Source organism: Alexandromys fortis, unplaced genomic scaffold, assembly GCF_014885135.2.
Source record: "Alexandromys fortis isolate MF-2015 unplaced genomic scaffold, M_Fortis_MF-2015_v1.1 scaffold_5, whole genome shotgun sequence".
Classification (NCBI taxonomy): Eukaryota; Metazoa; Chordata; class Mammalia; order Rodentia; family Cricetidae; genus Alexandromys; species Alexandromys fortis.
Window position 1 is genome coordinate 16,124,771 of NW_026067924.1, and position 16,459 is coordinate 16,141,229.

General features: G+C 43.7%; 1 long non-coding RNA gene across 1 annotated transcript; it reads left to right on the forward strand.

Annotated features, from left to right (window-relative positions):
* Positions 1-337: 337 nt before the first annotated feature.
* LOC126501839 (uncharacterized) lies at positions 338-1,803 on the forward strand. The gene is made up of 3 exons (XR_007591806.1): positions 338-895; positions 1,068-1,194; positions 1,464-1,803. It is a non-coding gene; the product is annotated as an uncharacterized lncRNA (long non-coding RNA).
* Positions 1,804-16,459: the final 14,656 nt, after the last annotated feature.

Here is a 16,459-nt window from a genome sequence, read left to right on the forward strand (position 1 = left end):
GTAAATAATGGTGTGAGACAGAATTCTAAGAGACAAAACAAAACTAAAAGTCCTTGTCAACATTTTGAGCACGTAGAAGGAGCTCTATTTTGATTATGCTTAACCTTGATTTATGTCTGGAACCCTGAGTGGGGTGATGCAGTGAACCTGCCAAGTTCTTTGATCTGTTTTGTACAAAAACTGAAGCTTTGCAGAAGTAAAATTGCAGCAGATTTTCACTACACAGTGTGTCTGTCTGTCATTTCCCTTGCGTCGTATCCTGGCTATCCTATCCTTCACCCTGTTCTCCCGTGGATAGTGGTCTCCGAGAGGGACGGTCCGTGGCAAGTCACTTGCCCAAAGCTGGTCAAGTTATGATGTACTATAGAGGTGGCCCAAAGTGCCACAATCACTGACAAAATATGCTTGGATGAAGCAAGGCTTGGTGTACACAAGGGACTCACCATCCCCACCCCAGGCCCTGAGGGTCCTAGAATTTGTACTGATATTTTGTTTGTGATCTCAAAATTAAAGATTGCCTGAAGTTCAGAGTGCAGAGCTAAGCCACTAGTTAGCTATAGAGGCCGGGCAGTGGAAGCCCACACCTTTCATCTCAGTACTTGGGAGACTGAAGACAAAAGATCAATGTGAGTTCAAGGTCATCCTGGGCTACAGGAGTTTTTCTAAAAGAGAAATAGAGCTCACACAGAGGTGATCCCAGCACAGTCATTTTGGGATCACAAGACATTAATCCCAGCACTAGGGAGGTGGAGGCAGGGTGATGTGACTGGGTGGAGAAAGGAATATAAGGCAGGAGGAGACAGGAGCTCAGGGCAGTCTGAGGCATTTTGAGAAGGCATTCGGTCTGAGAAGTTATAGACACAGGATATCCATAAGGTCTGAGGATTTCATACAGGTAAGAACTAGCGACTAGCCACTCTGTTTCTCTGATCTTTCAGCTTTCACCCCCCCCCCCGCCAATATCTGACACTGGGCTTTTATTATTAAGACCACTTAGAATTGGTGCTACAAGAGCTACTGACCTCTCTAACGATGTTAGGAAACAGTCTTCTTTTGGGTTGTTACAGCACCATCTTCCTAGGTCTTCTCCAATGGGATTGATTCTGCCAGTCGTTGTGGGGGCTGTAGCAGCAATATATGTTTGGAAAAAGATAAGAGGAAACAAACTGAAAAAAGGCGATGCCACTCCTCAAGGTAAGTCACAGAAAATGAGGTGACTTATGGAGGGTGGGTCCACTATTAAGGGTGGGTAGAATAACTGTCCCATTAGAGAGACTGTACTTCTCTTGAGCCTCTATTGTTTCAGCTTTCCAAAGTAGAATGGGAAAACAAAGACACGAAATACCAACTGTCTAGAGCTCCGAAGAGGAGTAGGGGTTGATCAGAGAGGAGCCCAGCTCCTTAAACCATAAAACACGGGAGGTCACACCACCAGTTCCCACCCCTCAATGATTAAATTCTAGGAAAAGATCCTGATGGCAAACGAAGGACTGAAAGTAAAAGACAATGTGAAAAGAAATGCTGAAGGCTTGGATCTCATCAGTTGCTCTGAAAGGCTTCGATTCTATGACAGTTGACAGTGATGGAGTTCACAAGGAAAGCCCCTCGTCTTTGACTTCTGATTGGTGAAAATTGTAACTGTAACTTTACAACAAATGTTTGTGCTTCTAAATATTTGTGCTTTTAAACCCTGCTTCTTCCCCTGCTCAGGGCTGCCAGAAAAAGCAAGGCTCCTGAGTTCTTGTCCTGCAGCCCTGATTGACCACTGGCCCGCTTAAATGGTGATTTATTAAAGTCTTTGGAACCCATAAGTGTTGTCTCTCTCTTCTTCCTCATGGCACACAGCCAACTGGCAATAACATTGTGTTTCGATTTAATTTGTTGGGATATCAAAGGGCATACAGGATCTAGGGGAGTACAATGTACTCTAGAGAGTGACAATGCCTTCCTTAGTAAGAGATAAATATTAACCTTAGAGACCCCTTGAGCTATGGATGTCCCCATTCCTAAACTAAGGTTGAAAACTTCCATTGTTTTGAGTTTTCACAGCAGACACATTGGTGTTCTGGCTAAGTTTTTGTCAACTAGACAGGAGCTAGAGTCATTTGAGAAGAGAGAGCCTCCACTGAGAAAATGCCCTGCACAAGATTGTCCTGTGGAAGAAGCCTGCGCGTCATTTCTTAGATAGTGATTGGTGAAGAAGGGCACAGTCCACTGTGGGCTGGTGATCCACGGATGTATTGTAAGGCAGGCTAAGGATCAAGGCAGTGAGCAGCACTCCTCCATGGTCTCTGCTTCAGTGCCTGACTTGACTTTCCCTTCAGGACTTTCTGTGATCTTCACCTGTCAGATGAAATAAGCCCATTCCTCCCCAAGGTGCTCTTGGTCATGGTAACTGAACACAGCTGCAGAAACACTAAGATGATTGGTCTCCAGTTTACAGCAATGTTCTGAGCCTATCAACACATTCAAGCTTTCTTAATAAATCACCCTCAACTCTAAGGGATCTCTGAAACCTAAAATAAGAAAGTTTTGATCATTGGTTGAAACTAGGCAAGCCAGTTCCATGACTAAGAGAATATTAAACTGTACAATACATAGGCCCTGCCCACCCTGCCCTGCCTTTCTTTCATCCACACCTAATTCAGCCTCTCTGCATTCAGCGTCTGTCATGGGCCAACTGTTCATGCCCAGGAGCACAGCTGAAGAAGATGGGAATTTATTGGGAAAGAACAGAAAGGAGTAGGCAATGGAGGGGGAGGTACTTTGGGAGGACAAGGCAGGGGGATGTGGGTGCTGGCAGTCTATGAGGTTTGGCAGTTTGGGAAGGGCCTCCTGGGAGGAAAATGTGTTTTTGTGTGGCATGGGGACCAAGAAAGAATGGGCCCTGGGAGAGTTTGGGGAAAGCAGTGTGGACAGCAAGCAGAGGAGAATCCAAGCAAGAAGGGACTTCATGAAGAAGTGGCCCATGAGGTTAGAGCTAACATGGAGAATAGAACGTGGGAACACTTTGGCAAAAGCAAACCAAGTACTCAGAGAATAAGGCAGCTGCTCATGCTTAGCAATGTTTTTCCCCCAGAGTTCAAAGATTGTTCTACACACCAAGGAAGAAGTGGGCTCAATCTTCCAGCACCTCTGTCTGCCCCAGCATCTGAAACACCAAGTGCCACAGTCTTCATGAATCACTACTGACTGAAGGGACCATTTAAACAGGGATGTCTGAGAGAAGTTGGAGAGGTGGGACCTCAAGTGAGTGGAGGATTTGCATCCAGGAGAAAGGAGATTGGTGCTGCTCTAAGGAGCCCCATGTGGAAGAGCCCTGCTGGTGCTATAGCTCTAGAGTGGCCAGGAGGTGGGCTTCTTAGCTCTCCACTGAGGCTGGGGTTAAAGGACGACCTCTGGTGCACCAGTTTCTGCTCTGTGACTGTGATCACTGTGCTCAAAAGCAATTTGGGGAGATAGCTATTGGGGCCAGGGGGCTCACACAAACATTGGGACAGGCCACCAATGTCTATAAAACCAGAAGCAAACTTTATTCCAGAAGCCAAAATCCAGGAAACAAAATAAAATAAAAATCTCCATGGGGCATAAAAAGCTTATCAGCTAGCAGAGACTACATACAGGCAGAGATGGTTCTTATTAGGCTGTGGCAGTGGATGGTTTTTGAAACCTCCTCCCCACCCCTGCCACTTTTTATAGTAAGGGCAGCAAGCATTAGGTCTAAACAAAGGAATTTTTACAATCTCAAGGTAAAACTCAGATACAGATTGCCTTACTTTACAATCTCCATTAACAGAGTTTTTCAGTTAAACTCATGTTTGTACTTAATCCGTTGTCTTTCTTAGTAATTTCAGGAAGTGTTTATTGAAGCCCTGTGCTCTCCCCTTTTATGGTGCCAGTTTCACACAGCTGGGATAATGTGTAACCCAGAAGCCATATATATATTTCCTAAAAGTTGACTCAGCTCATATTTATAGGGTAGCTCTCAGTTTGCAGAGAGATGCTTTTGCCTTGTGAATAGAGCTATGGGTTGTAAAGTGGAGTAATCCACTGTTAATAGTTAATCCTAAAGCTACTGAGAAAGTTGCTCATAGTGGCTGACCATTGAGAGCAGTCATTGTAAAGTTCCTTTAAACAAAGGAATAGTAAGAAATTATACCAAAATCTGTTTTGTGAGTTTCTCTCTCTCTCTCTCTCTCTCTCTCTCTCTCTCTCTCTCTCTCTCTCTCTCTCTCTCTCTCTCTTTCTCTCTGTCTCTCTCTCTCTCTCTCTCTCTCTCTCTCTCTCTCTCTCTCTCTCTGTGTCTGTCTGTCTGTCTCTGAGTCTGGTAGCAAGGTGATCTGTGTCTAGACTTTGTATTGGCTCAAAGAGAGTGAGACCTCTGACTGAGTCTTCCAGAGAACTGAGAAGGCAACTGAAGCCTTAGTTGCTGCTTTTAAGCCCGCAAGGCTATTAGTCATCAAAGAGCATCTAAGTTCTGAGAGAAATAAATTTTACTTGAGTTATTGATTTAAAAAATGACAGAACTCATTTGCTGGCTGCCTAGACAGCTACCCTAGGGTCCTCCATGGTTATTGAGGGCAGGTGATAGGGCAACATCCGTCTTCAGGCTGGCAAGTTTCCAGAAGATCTCATAGGCTTCTGTGGAGTAAGGAATCATGAGAGGACCAGCCTACCTTTTGCCTTAGGCAACTTGAGGCAGGCAGTTTCCCAGTGTCCTGTTTTCTCCACCATTTGAAGCGAGTCTTTACAGTAGTTGAGGTGAAAGGCAGTGTTGGAGGGAGGCCGCTTGTTTTGTTTCCAGCTGCTTAGCCCCAATATAATCACATAGAAACCATATTATTTAAATCACTACTTGGCCCATTAGCTCTGACTTCTTATTGGCTAACTTTTACATTTTAATTTAACCCATTTCCATAAAATAATCTGTGTATTGCCACGTGGCAGTGGCTTACCGGATAAAGTTCCCAGCATCTGTCTCTGGCGGCAGCTCCATGGCTTCTCTCTGACCCACACTTCTTTCTCCCAGACTTCTGGTTAGTTTTCCCCACCTAGTTTTGTTCCCCTATAACTCTGCTATAGGCCCCAAACAGTTCCTTTATTAACCAATGATATTCACAACATACAGAGGGGAATCCCACATCACCTCCCCTTTTCTGTTTAAATGAAAAGGAAGGTTTTAACTTTAACATAGTAAAATTAGATATAACAAAACAGGTATCAAGTAAGAATTACAATGATAATATTTATATCCACTTTATCTTTTATCATAACTAAGGAAAACTCTATTACTAGTATATATTCTTCAACTCTATCAAAAACTCCAGAAGGATATATTACATAAGCAGACAGGAAGTACATTGTAAGCAACTTCCAAAGCTTTAGAATTGACAGAAACATTTCGCTGCCTGGACAGTCACCCAAAGTTCTTCTGTATCATTGGAGCATCCATCTTCATCCTATAGGCCTATAGTATCCAGCAGACATTTCTATGAAGCAGGAAATTTCAAAGATAGTTCTGCCTATATTGGCAGTTTGCCAGTCACTTTCTTCTGTGTCCTGCAGAATGTCTGGCAGACTCTTTCATAAAGCAGGAACCCTGAAGGATGGTCTCACCTTTAGGCAAGTTTAACAGTCATTTTTATGTAGGTCCTGCATATCCAGTTTATAAAGAAGTCCAGGCAAGAGCAGTTTTTTACCCTAATGACTAACCAACTCCATTAAAAGCCTCTTCAGTGCCCATCTTCCTCTTGAAGTTATTGGTGCTGCCTGGAGCAGATGTGTCTCATTGTTATGAAAAGTCCTAAATTCTTAAAACATTTTAAATGCCATATTCTGAAGGTCTCTGAAAGATTTGAAGAATACCTATCTAACTGAAATATATCTCTATATATCTAGAAAACCTAACTAACAAACTTGACTATTATAGATGACTCTCTATTAACCTATATTTCTTTTTTAAAAAGATTTATTTATTATGTATACAGAGTTCTGCCTGTATTTATCCATGCAGGCCATATCTCATTATAGATGATTGTGAGCCACCATGTGGGTGCTGGGAATTGAACTCAGATCCTTTGGAAGAGCAGCCAGTGCTCTTAACCACTGAGCCATTTCTCTAGCCCTAACCAATATTTCTTAATTATATATTACACTTTTAAATGAGCTGCACAAACACAATAACTTAATCAAGAGTAAAAATATACATATAACAAAATTGACCTTAAATTTGTATCACTAAACCAAGATCCATACCAATACAAATTTCTATATCATATTCCCCTTTAAATGTAAACAAACATTTATAGACAATATTTGGGAATATGGGCATAGTTCTGTCCAAACTTTTTCATGTGTTTATTGGGAGAAGTAATTTATTGAGGGGTGTTCAAGGCAAACATTCAGGAGGTCTTGGTCCATCAAGCCATGTCAGTCTGAAAAGATTCCACAGGTTCTCATCCTCTGTGAAAACAAAAGAAGAATCTCTTTTCCAAAGCAACATATCCTTAGACCCAAATTCTGAAGTCAAGATACCTTTATAATATCTATGCTGGTTTAGCTTAGTGGCCCATCCAATGAAATGTCTCTCTGTATATAGCTCCTTCACAGTCAAAAAATTAAAAAAAAACCATAATATACCTAATCCAGACTGTGAGTTTTCCATTTTTACATGGTTTATTCTTTTTTACTTCTTTTAATCTATTACTATCTGTACTCTGTTTCTTTGAAGACTTTATTTTTTAAAAACCATTTACTTCTTTTTACAACTCTCTATACTCTTTTTATTTCTCTCTTCCAAGCCTATGTACATTTATCCAACACTGTGACCCATTTAGAGGTCCTTTATGTTTGAATCTGTCCTATAGTGTATCGGTAATTATTTGCTGTCCAGAAGCACTTCTTAAAAACTTATGCTGCGCCTTTGCTAGGGGAAATATGGCACTTCCTGCTTGCCCTGCCATGCCCAGCATGGTGGGGCCACTCGCTGCCTCTGAAAGCCACACACAGTGCCCCATCTCTAAGGACACAGCCAGTCCATGTTGCCACAAAGCAAGCCAAAGAATGTTGCACACAAACCCCTTTTAAGTGCTAGATCTCCTGAAAAAGCCAGAGGTTGCTCTGTCAGCATAGCCCAGAAAGCCAGCATTTCAAAATGGCACAGCTTTTTTTCTGCTACCGCTGAATCAGGAAAACCTCTCTTAAAGGAGCTGTGGCACACTGCCAGCACTCAGCAAGAAGCTGTGTTAAACTCTGTATTTTTGTGTTTCTAAAATTTCTTTTCAAACTCTCTCGGATTTTAGGTGGATTTTAGTTGGCCACATGGTGCCAGTTTGTTGGAAGGGGGCCGCTTTGTTCCCAACCACTCAGCCTGGAAATAATCACACGAAAACCATATTATTTAAATCACTGCTTGGCTCATTATCTCTAACTTCTTATTGGCTAACTCTTACAAGGCAGATTTGCTCAGTGGCTAGTGTTGCCACTTTTGAGCAAGGTTTGGGTAGCTATTCTTCTGTGCCCATCTGTCTTTTTGGAGGAAATAGAGGAGCTGTCTGGAGCTGGCATGTTTCTTTATTATAAAAAACTTCTTAGTAAATTATTTTTTTAAAAAAAATATGGAACACTTCACGAATTTGTGTGTCATCCTTGCTATTTTCTGCAGATCTCTGGGCATTTGAGGACTGACTGTCCATTAGCTCTATCTGTGCAGACAACCCTTGCCACGAGTTATTTGCTGTAAGCACACAGGGTACTAGATAAGGCTTACCTCTGCAATTAATAGTATCAGTACTTAGCATGACTGTAACTGTGTTACTCTCTATGGTACAGTTTGCCCACCACTGTACCATTTGCAAGCCAGGCAAGGGCCTAGAGATTAAAAGAACACAAAAGAGACATGGGTTATTTGTGAGGTGATAATGCCAAATGCCGTTTATTCAAGCTCTGGGAAAACCTTATATACCTAGCTGCTGCATAGTCCAATTCCCCCCAGGCAGGTGGGAAAGTACAATGCCCATGATGGAGTAAACAATGGCCCTATAGCTAACCAAGGGGACAGAGGGAACACAGGAACCAACAGGATGTTTAGCTGGAAAATGCAACAAGATGCCGGCAACAAGATGTCTGGCCAGAAACTGTCCTCAAGATGAACCCCGGGAGGAGGGGTAGACTCGTGGGCCTAAAGGTCCCCCTTTTATATAAATTGCATGACTAGGCCTGGCTTAAGTGGCATTGGACATCAGGCAACACCCCTTACCCATCATGGGAAAGTGTCCAGGTCAAAACTTATTTTCTGTCTTAGGTTGGAGCAGCCCCCCAAAACCTTTCCTGTCATTGGTTCACTAGTCACCCATCACCATGTTCAGCCAGATCCTCACTGAAAGATTCTCTGAGGCAATAGCTAAGAGGACTTGCTGAGTGGCAACATTGACCTGAGCTTGCCTCTGGTGCCATGAAAACAAGAAGATGATGCTCCAGCATATATAAGCACTCCTAAGAAGGCTGTGCCTATTCAATACTTAATGAGTCTGCCTGCAAATTAGAGCCCTTTAAGTAAGGTCTCAGCACTGGTAGGAGGAACCCTGGTATAGTTAACTAGAATAATCTCAAGAGCCAATTTGTAAATTGTACACTCCATGGTCTGTGAATAACAGCATTAAGCCTTTTCACTGGATCTGTTAAAGTTGTAACCTAGCAGTGGTCTTGAACCAAAGCCAAATGCAAATTTAACTGCAATATTCATTTGTGAATTTAGCTCATTTTGAGTGACCAAGGCATTTGCAACTTGCCCCATAAGATATCCATTGTGCTAGCAGAAGCAACTGACTGACTAATGATAAATACAATAGCCATAGCCACTCTGGCAGTCATAGCAATGGCTGCCATTATGTAAAGCCCAAGTCTCTTCTTGTTTGATGCAGGATGAGTTGATCATCATGGGATGGGTTGATAGGTAGAGGAACAATCCGTGGCACTTGGACCGTCACAGCCAGTTCCTCAGGGACCCAGCAACTCTTCGGTTGACAAACCAGGGTCTATTTGATCTCTTGGCGCTATCCTGCCCTCAGGGTCCTGGACAGGAAAATCCACAGTACGCATCAGGTGCTCAGGTACCCATACTGGACTGTCAGCATATTGAGGGAAAACACAAACAGCACCTCTCCCCCACACCAGTACGGGATCTGGACCACACCAAGTGCCACCTGCTAGATTCTTCCATTTGACATGAGGCCATTACAGAAGAAACTGGATGTCAATGTCAACAGTGGTACAAAAATGAGCATCAACAGTCAAAAAGTTTTAAATGTATAAAGTAAAAGATAAATGCTCTCTGGGGGTGGAACCATATTCCCCGTTTTTTATTTTATGCAAATAGGCTTTGAGCTTATAATGCACGAAGTCCACTATAGCTTGTCCTTGAGGATTATAAGGTATTCCTGTTTTGTGAGAAATTGAAAACTCAGAGGAAAATTTAGCAAAGCCAATGCTGGTGTAGGCTGGCCCATTGTCAGTTTTCACAGTTTTTGAAACTCCCGTGTAGGCAAAAGCCTGCAGACAGTGACTTCTAACATCCCGTAATTTTTCTCCTATATGGGCTGAGGCAAAAATAAGTTGAGAATATGTATCCACAGTTATGTGAACATATTGGATATGTGCCACGTCCACAGCAGTGACTGCCGTGTAGTGACAAAATGCCTCTGCGCTGGCTTTTGCCTGCTGAAGGATTGGGGTTAGAGCTTCTTGGAGCGAAGCCCCAGGTGGTCCCCCTGGCAATCAGCGGTCGAGATAGGACCTGATGCCAGAGGCAGATCTCATATCTGGAGATGGCCTCGAGAGCGAGCCCTCCTGACACCTTGCCTGATCTTTCTCTGTATTTCTTAATTTTCTTGTTTATAGCTGACCGCTTACCAAGAAATCAAAGTACGTCCTTGGCTCGGCTCCACCGTTCATTAAAGCAGTCTTTGAGGAACTGAAGTATGCCCCACGCCACATGAGCCTGGGAAACTTTATTATTTATGAAACAGAAATGGCTAAAGTTGAAATGTTATGAGGGAATCGTCATAGTGAATCAGATTTAGAGAGAAAAGGAGAGTTAGAGAAAATTCCCCTTTATGGAAAGATTAGCTAGATCCCAGAAGCCCTGGTGTCTTTATAGTAAGAAGGAAAGAAAGGAAATTATTGATAACATGAGACCAGTTTTAATATATTGGTATAGGAACTATCATGAGAAAATGAGAAAACTATTAGGGGATATGGAGCAAAGAATAAAAACTATATAGATGGAAAGCTAAACACAGGACCCTGAGAACTAGTCTCCCACGGTAGAATGTAAATAATGGTGTGAGACAGAGTTCTAAGAGACAAAACAAAACTAAAAGTCCTTGCCAACATCTTGAGCCCAGGAGCAGGTAGAAGGAGCTCTATTTTCATTATGCTTAGCCTTGATTTATGTCTGGAACCCTGAGTGGGGTGATGTAATTAACCTGCCAAGTTCTTTGATCTGTTTTGTACAAAAACTGAAGCTTTACAGAAGTAAAATTGCAGCAGATTTTCACTACACAGTGTGTCTGTCTGTCATTTCCCTTGCATCGTATCCTGACTATCCTATCCTTCACCCTGGTCTCCCGTGGATAGTGGTCTCCGAGAGGGACGGTCCATGGCAGATATGCCCAAAAGAAGGAACATGGGTGACATCCATTTGCCTTAAGTGACTAGGAGCAAGCCCACGAGGATTAACTCCCAAATGGGGAACAACTAAAAGTTCTGTACACAGAGAGCATTTTAAAACAATATCGCTAGCCTGCTCTCTAGAAATCTTAAAATGAAATCTTAAAGACCCAGCATTGAGATGAAAATGATTATGAGCTTTTTCTACAGCTTCATTAAGATTCTTGACTAACTGCACAAATTTGGCAAGTAAGCTGATTAGCCAATGCATTCCCCTCACTCAAGGGACCAGGAAGATCAGTATGAGCCCACATATGTTGGAAACTTTCCATCATCTCCCTGAGTTGATCCCTCAACTTGGGGCGACTCCTCCTGGTAGTTGGACTCCAGGGTCCAACATTTGGTTCCCTGACCTTCAGACCCACTCCAGACCCACCCAGTTGGAGGTATAATAGAAAGAGCTCACTTTTATGTCTGTCTGTTTGTGTATTGTTTTTCTGTTTCTGTGTATTTGTAAATCAGTACTTTGAAAATTATACCAGTGCAGGGTCTGTATTGAAACAGGACCAAAGCGGGGAGGCAGACGTGCCCTGCGACCCCTGTCCCTAGCCCTCAGAAGATGTTCTGGGCAGTTTCAAGAGGAGGTGACCAGGTCGCCCTAGTCCCTGGGAAACATGATTTGTTCCCATCTGTACTCTCAGTTCTTCACCAGAGTGGTGGTAAGAGTGCCGGCTTCTGGTTTTGAGTTTGTGTCTGTCTCTTTGTATTTTTGTTTTTGTATGTCAGTTTGTCTTTAGTAAAATAAAACATGTAACCACCTACAGGAATTCAGAACCTGGTACCAACCCCATGGCCATCATCAGCTCCCCTAATTCTGAAAGGAGAGGTGGCAGCAATGGCAGCTGCCCCTCCTCCGAGCCTTTTGTCTTCTCTCTTTTTTTGTACAGGAGTGAACGAAACCCAGAATCCAGGCACCTCCGGTTCTTCCTGATACCCAGAAATGACCTTTTCCTTCCTCTTCCTCCCCCAGAGGAAGCACTTCCTACACCTGTTCCCGAGGAGCCCACTGGTTGGTCCCCTAGTCCTGACAACTTCCGCACTCAGCCTTTGGGCCTGCTGCCTCTATGTGGGGACAGGGCAGGGACCTCCCAAGCATTTACCCCTTCCTCAGACCCTCAGGCTCTGACTGGACTCGTAGAATCTGTTCTGATTACCCACCAACCCACTTGAAATTTCAATATGGCAGCTGGTAGTGGGCAGCTGACAGTCTAATGCCGGTTCTCATGGCAGGTCTCAGAGGGATAACAAGGCACCCCACTAATTTAGCCAAGGTAAGAGAAGTTCTTCAGGGGCCAGTTAAACTACCATCTGTGTTTCTTAAATGTTTAATAAAAAATAAACAGGCATTTTACTCCCTTTGACCCAACCTCTAAAGGTCAGCAGGCAGTGGTAGCCATGACCTTCATTGGATAGTCAGCATCAGATAAAAATTGCAGGATACTTTGCAAGATTTAATTAAAGAGAGACAAAAAAAAAATTTAAAAAAAAAGGAGAGGCAGAAGCAGAAAAAAACGGAGGGATTGTAGGCAAGAAAATAATTGTCTAAAATTTTGACTGCAATGGTAGCAGATAGGGAGGAAGCCTGGGCAACAAAAGACAATGCACCTCACACAGAGCAGTCCCCCCCCCCCCCATGGGGCAGAATACTAGGGGCACAGAGCAGACACTTCCTTAGCAGTTGCCAAGCAGAAGCGAGGGGCAGGGCTCACCCTCAACCGGTCTAGAACATTTGACTATGGACACAGGGGCTGAGCACTCTATGTTGAAACAACCAATAAAAGAGCTAATATCAGTGATTTAAAAAAAGGAAAATGACTCATTCCTTCCTGATTATTCCTGAGTGTCCCACGCTTTTATTAAAAAGAGACTTGTTAACAAAGTTAAAGTCCCAGAATCAGACCAATGGTGATCAAAGCCTTTTGTTGATCAAACAAACTAGAGACTTTCGCTTTCCCCTGCTGCTATGGAGTCCTGCAGGAAATGAAGGCCTGGGTCTGCTCTCAGCCTCAGCCACGCCCACCTCGCTGAGGAAGGCTGGTAGGATTTGCTAAAGAAGGCGGGGCAGCAATGGTGGCAGTGCTGAGCGGCCTTCTTAAAGGGACATTGGCCCTTTTGATACAAACTCTACAGGTGACAGAGAAGCTTTTCCTACCAGGACTGAGACGGCCAATGTGGTGGCTAAAAAGATCATAGAAAAAAAAATCTTCCCGAGGTTTAAGATGGCCAAGGTAATCGGAACTGATGGTAAAACTGCCTTGTTGCCCATGTAAGTCAGGAGGGACTGGCCACCCAACTGGGGATCAATTGACATTGTGCTTACTGACCCCAGAGCTCAGGTCAGATAAAAAAGAGAGAGAGAGAGAGAGAGAGAGAGAGAGAGAGAGAGAGAGAGAGAGAGAGAGAGAGATCGTGACAAAATTAGACCTAGAGACCGGAGGGAATGACTGGACAGCCTCCTCTCCTTTGTCCTGTTCTGGGTCCAAAACACCCCGGAGCAAGATCCTAAATAAAAGCCACCGCTTACTAAGGTGGGTGAGATATATAATCCTAATGCTGTTCTTTCCAGACTGTTATCTGTCCATCTGAAAGTCCTTCAGATCTCCAACCCCTGGCCACTCGGACATCTGAAAATCTTGCATATGTTCTAAAATTGACACCTGGGGTATATCCAGTGAGACATAAAAAAAGCGCAGCTCTCCACAGCCAGAACAGCAGCCGCCCGCTCGCTCGCACCTGTTTGTGCTACAATCCACACCTACTCAATCCCTTGCTTTGATACCCCTGCCCTTTTGTAACAATCCCCATGCACCCCAGAAACTGAATGCCAGGTTTCCTCACAGACTGGAAAGGTGGTTTAGACTACCTCCTGATTAGCCCCTCCATGTACTTAGTAGCCCACCCTCACTCCTGATTTCTGTCAATTAGTGGCCAGACTAGATTCCTGGGATATCCCAGATTCACAGCCCCAACAGCTGCCCTTAGACACTAAAAGAGGACTTAGGTGCCACTTTACCATTATGCTAAAGGTAGAGTTTCCTCCAAGCCAACCAACAGAACCCAATCAAGTACTACCTGACCAGGGCCAGCTATCCCCGACAGGACTAGCCCCCCCAAAGGGGCCCTAGCTATCCCTGCTGCTGCCGGCTGGACTACTCCCCCTGCTTCTCTGCTGGCACCTCCCAACACCACTCAACGACTATTCAACCTTGTGTAGGGAGCCTTTTCCTTGCTATACCTATCAGCAGGACCTCCCTATTACGAGGGAATAACCTCATCTGGCAGTTTCAACAATATCACCTCTCATATGTCCTGTAATTGTAGAACTCTAAAATAACTCTAAAGCCATTTTTGACAACTCTGAGGTCAATTTTGAGGCCTCTCAGCCGTAGTGCTTCCCTTTCTTCCCTGGGAACCAAGGATCTAACAACTATACACGCACATACTGAAATGTTGGAAACTTTCCATCACCTCCCTAAGTCCTTGTTAATATTCTTCAAATAGAACTCAGGTATTAAATAGGGGCAAGATAACTTTCAGGTGTTGACTCAGTCCCTGGGAAAGGGGCAAAGTGGCCCTCAGATGTTTCCTCTTACCTCATCTGATCTGGCAACCGCTCTCCAGCCAATTACTGGAAATAGCCCTTTTAAAATAAGCTAATCATAATAGTTAAAGAACAACCCACAGACACCCCCTTCCGTTTATGGCTTTTTGCTTTAAAAGTAGCCTGTACCAGCTATTCGGGGTTTTTCTGGCTTCTCGAATGCTGAAAGACCCTGTCATGAGAGAATTAATAAAATCCTCATGCCTTCACATCAACTATGTTGTAAGACATGGTCTCTTGGGGCGACTCCTCCTGGTAGTTGGACTCCAGGGTCCAACATTCCTTTATTAGGTAAAGCTTTCCACGCTTTATGGCAGTGGAGTATAAACAGCAGGGTCATAAGTGATCTGTACTGCTAAACCCCTGCACCTTCCTGCGCTGGCTGACATGCCAAGGTCACGCTTGAGGAAACCCGTGGCCACACAATCCTTCTGCATTTCACCTATCCACAACAAACAATCTCCTCCTGAAAGACAGGCAAAGCTGCCTTTCTTCTTTTTCTAACTTAATTTTTAGCAGTACAATCTCCCTTTCTAAAGTTTCTACTTCCTCTTCTATATCCCTTTTAGTACTTTTAACTTCCTGCTCCTCAAAACTCTTGATAGACTTCGCAGATTCTTCAATCTGAATCTCCTCAAAGATTTTGGCCAAATTTTCTAATTGCTTTTTTACTTTTACCTGCTCCCAATCGGAAATATTAAAGCCCCCTGCTTGTAGAAACCAGGGACTAAACTCCCTCAAAAAATTAGGATATAAGCAGGGCGGTGGTGGCACATGCCTTTAATCCCAGCACTTGGGGGTAGAGGCAGGCGGATCTCTGTGAGTTCAAGGCCAGCCTGGTCTACAAGAGCTAGTTCCAGGACAGGAACCAAAAGCTACGGAGAAACCCTGTCTCAAAAAATCAAAAAAAAAAAAAAAATTAGGATATAAACTACCTTACACAAAAGAAAACTGTCTTAATGACCCTTGTGCTGTCTTGGTTTTACTGGTACCTTGCTCGCCTTACTTCTCTAAAAGATAAATTGGCCCATCAATCAATTGGTGCCTTGCTTCTTTAAAAGAACTATCAATTGGCCTGTCAATATTGAATTACTAGCACCCAATTTCAACTCACCCTCACCATCAACTTCTTATCTGCTGAACAGCCTTCTGAGGGCAATCTCTCAGGGGGTCCCCTACTTCCTGATATGGGTCTCCTACTGTAATGCCTGTGTTGCTCTCTGTGGTACAATTCACACACCACTGTACTGTTTGCAAGCCGGGCAAGGACCTGGTGATTAAGAGAACACACAAGAGACCTGGGTCATTCATGAGGAGATAATGCCGAATGCTGTTTATTCAAGCTTAGGAAAAACCTTATATACCTTATATACTTACGTACTGCTGCACAGTGGAAATCCCCCCAGACAGGTGGGAAATGACCTCGCCCAAGATAGAGCAAATGAAGGCTCTGTAGCTAACCACCAGAGGGGCAGAGGGAGTACAGGAACAAACAGGATGTTTGGCTGGAAAATGCAACACTTTCTTCAGTGGTGAACATTATCTGGAGCAATTGCTGGCAATCCATCCCTCAGGTCGGGGAATGTGTAAACAGGATAGTATCTAGGAGATCTATTAGTGCTTGGGGTTTCTCAGTAAAGGAAGGAGTCTGAAGATTCCAGTTATACAGATCACTGGTTAAAAAGGAGAAAAAAAAAAAAAACAGGAGGGAGTTGCAGACCTCATCAGGAGGTCCCACAGTGCAGAGAGGGAGAGCAAGAGACACTGCTGCCCCAGAGGCCAAGAAGACATACAGGTGCACAAACCTGTCAACAATTTGTTCTGATCTGGTCATCACTGAAAGGAGCAAAAGGAGCTAAAATGCCTCTGGGTCCCCTACAAGACATCTCAGAAGGATTTAAAGAACTGTCTTCTGGGTCCCCTACAAGACATCTCAGAAGGATTTAAGGAACTGTCTTAAGTATGTCAACATCTGTTGTAAAATAGTCTTAATTTTTTTATTACATCATAACGTATTTTGTGTGTGCTGGATGGATGGAGGTGGATCTGTGGTGTAGCATTCTCCAAGAATGGACATGTGTATGTAAAGGCCCACAGGTACTAAGTTTGACACCTTCCTGAAGACCCTTG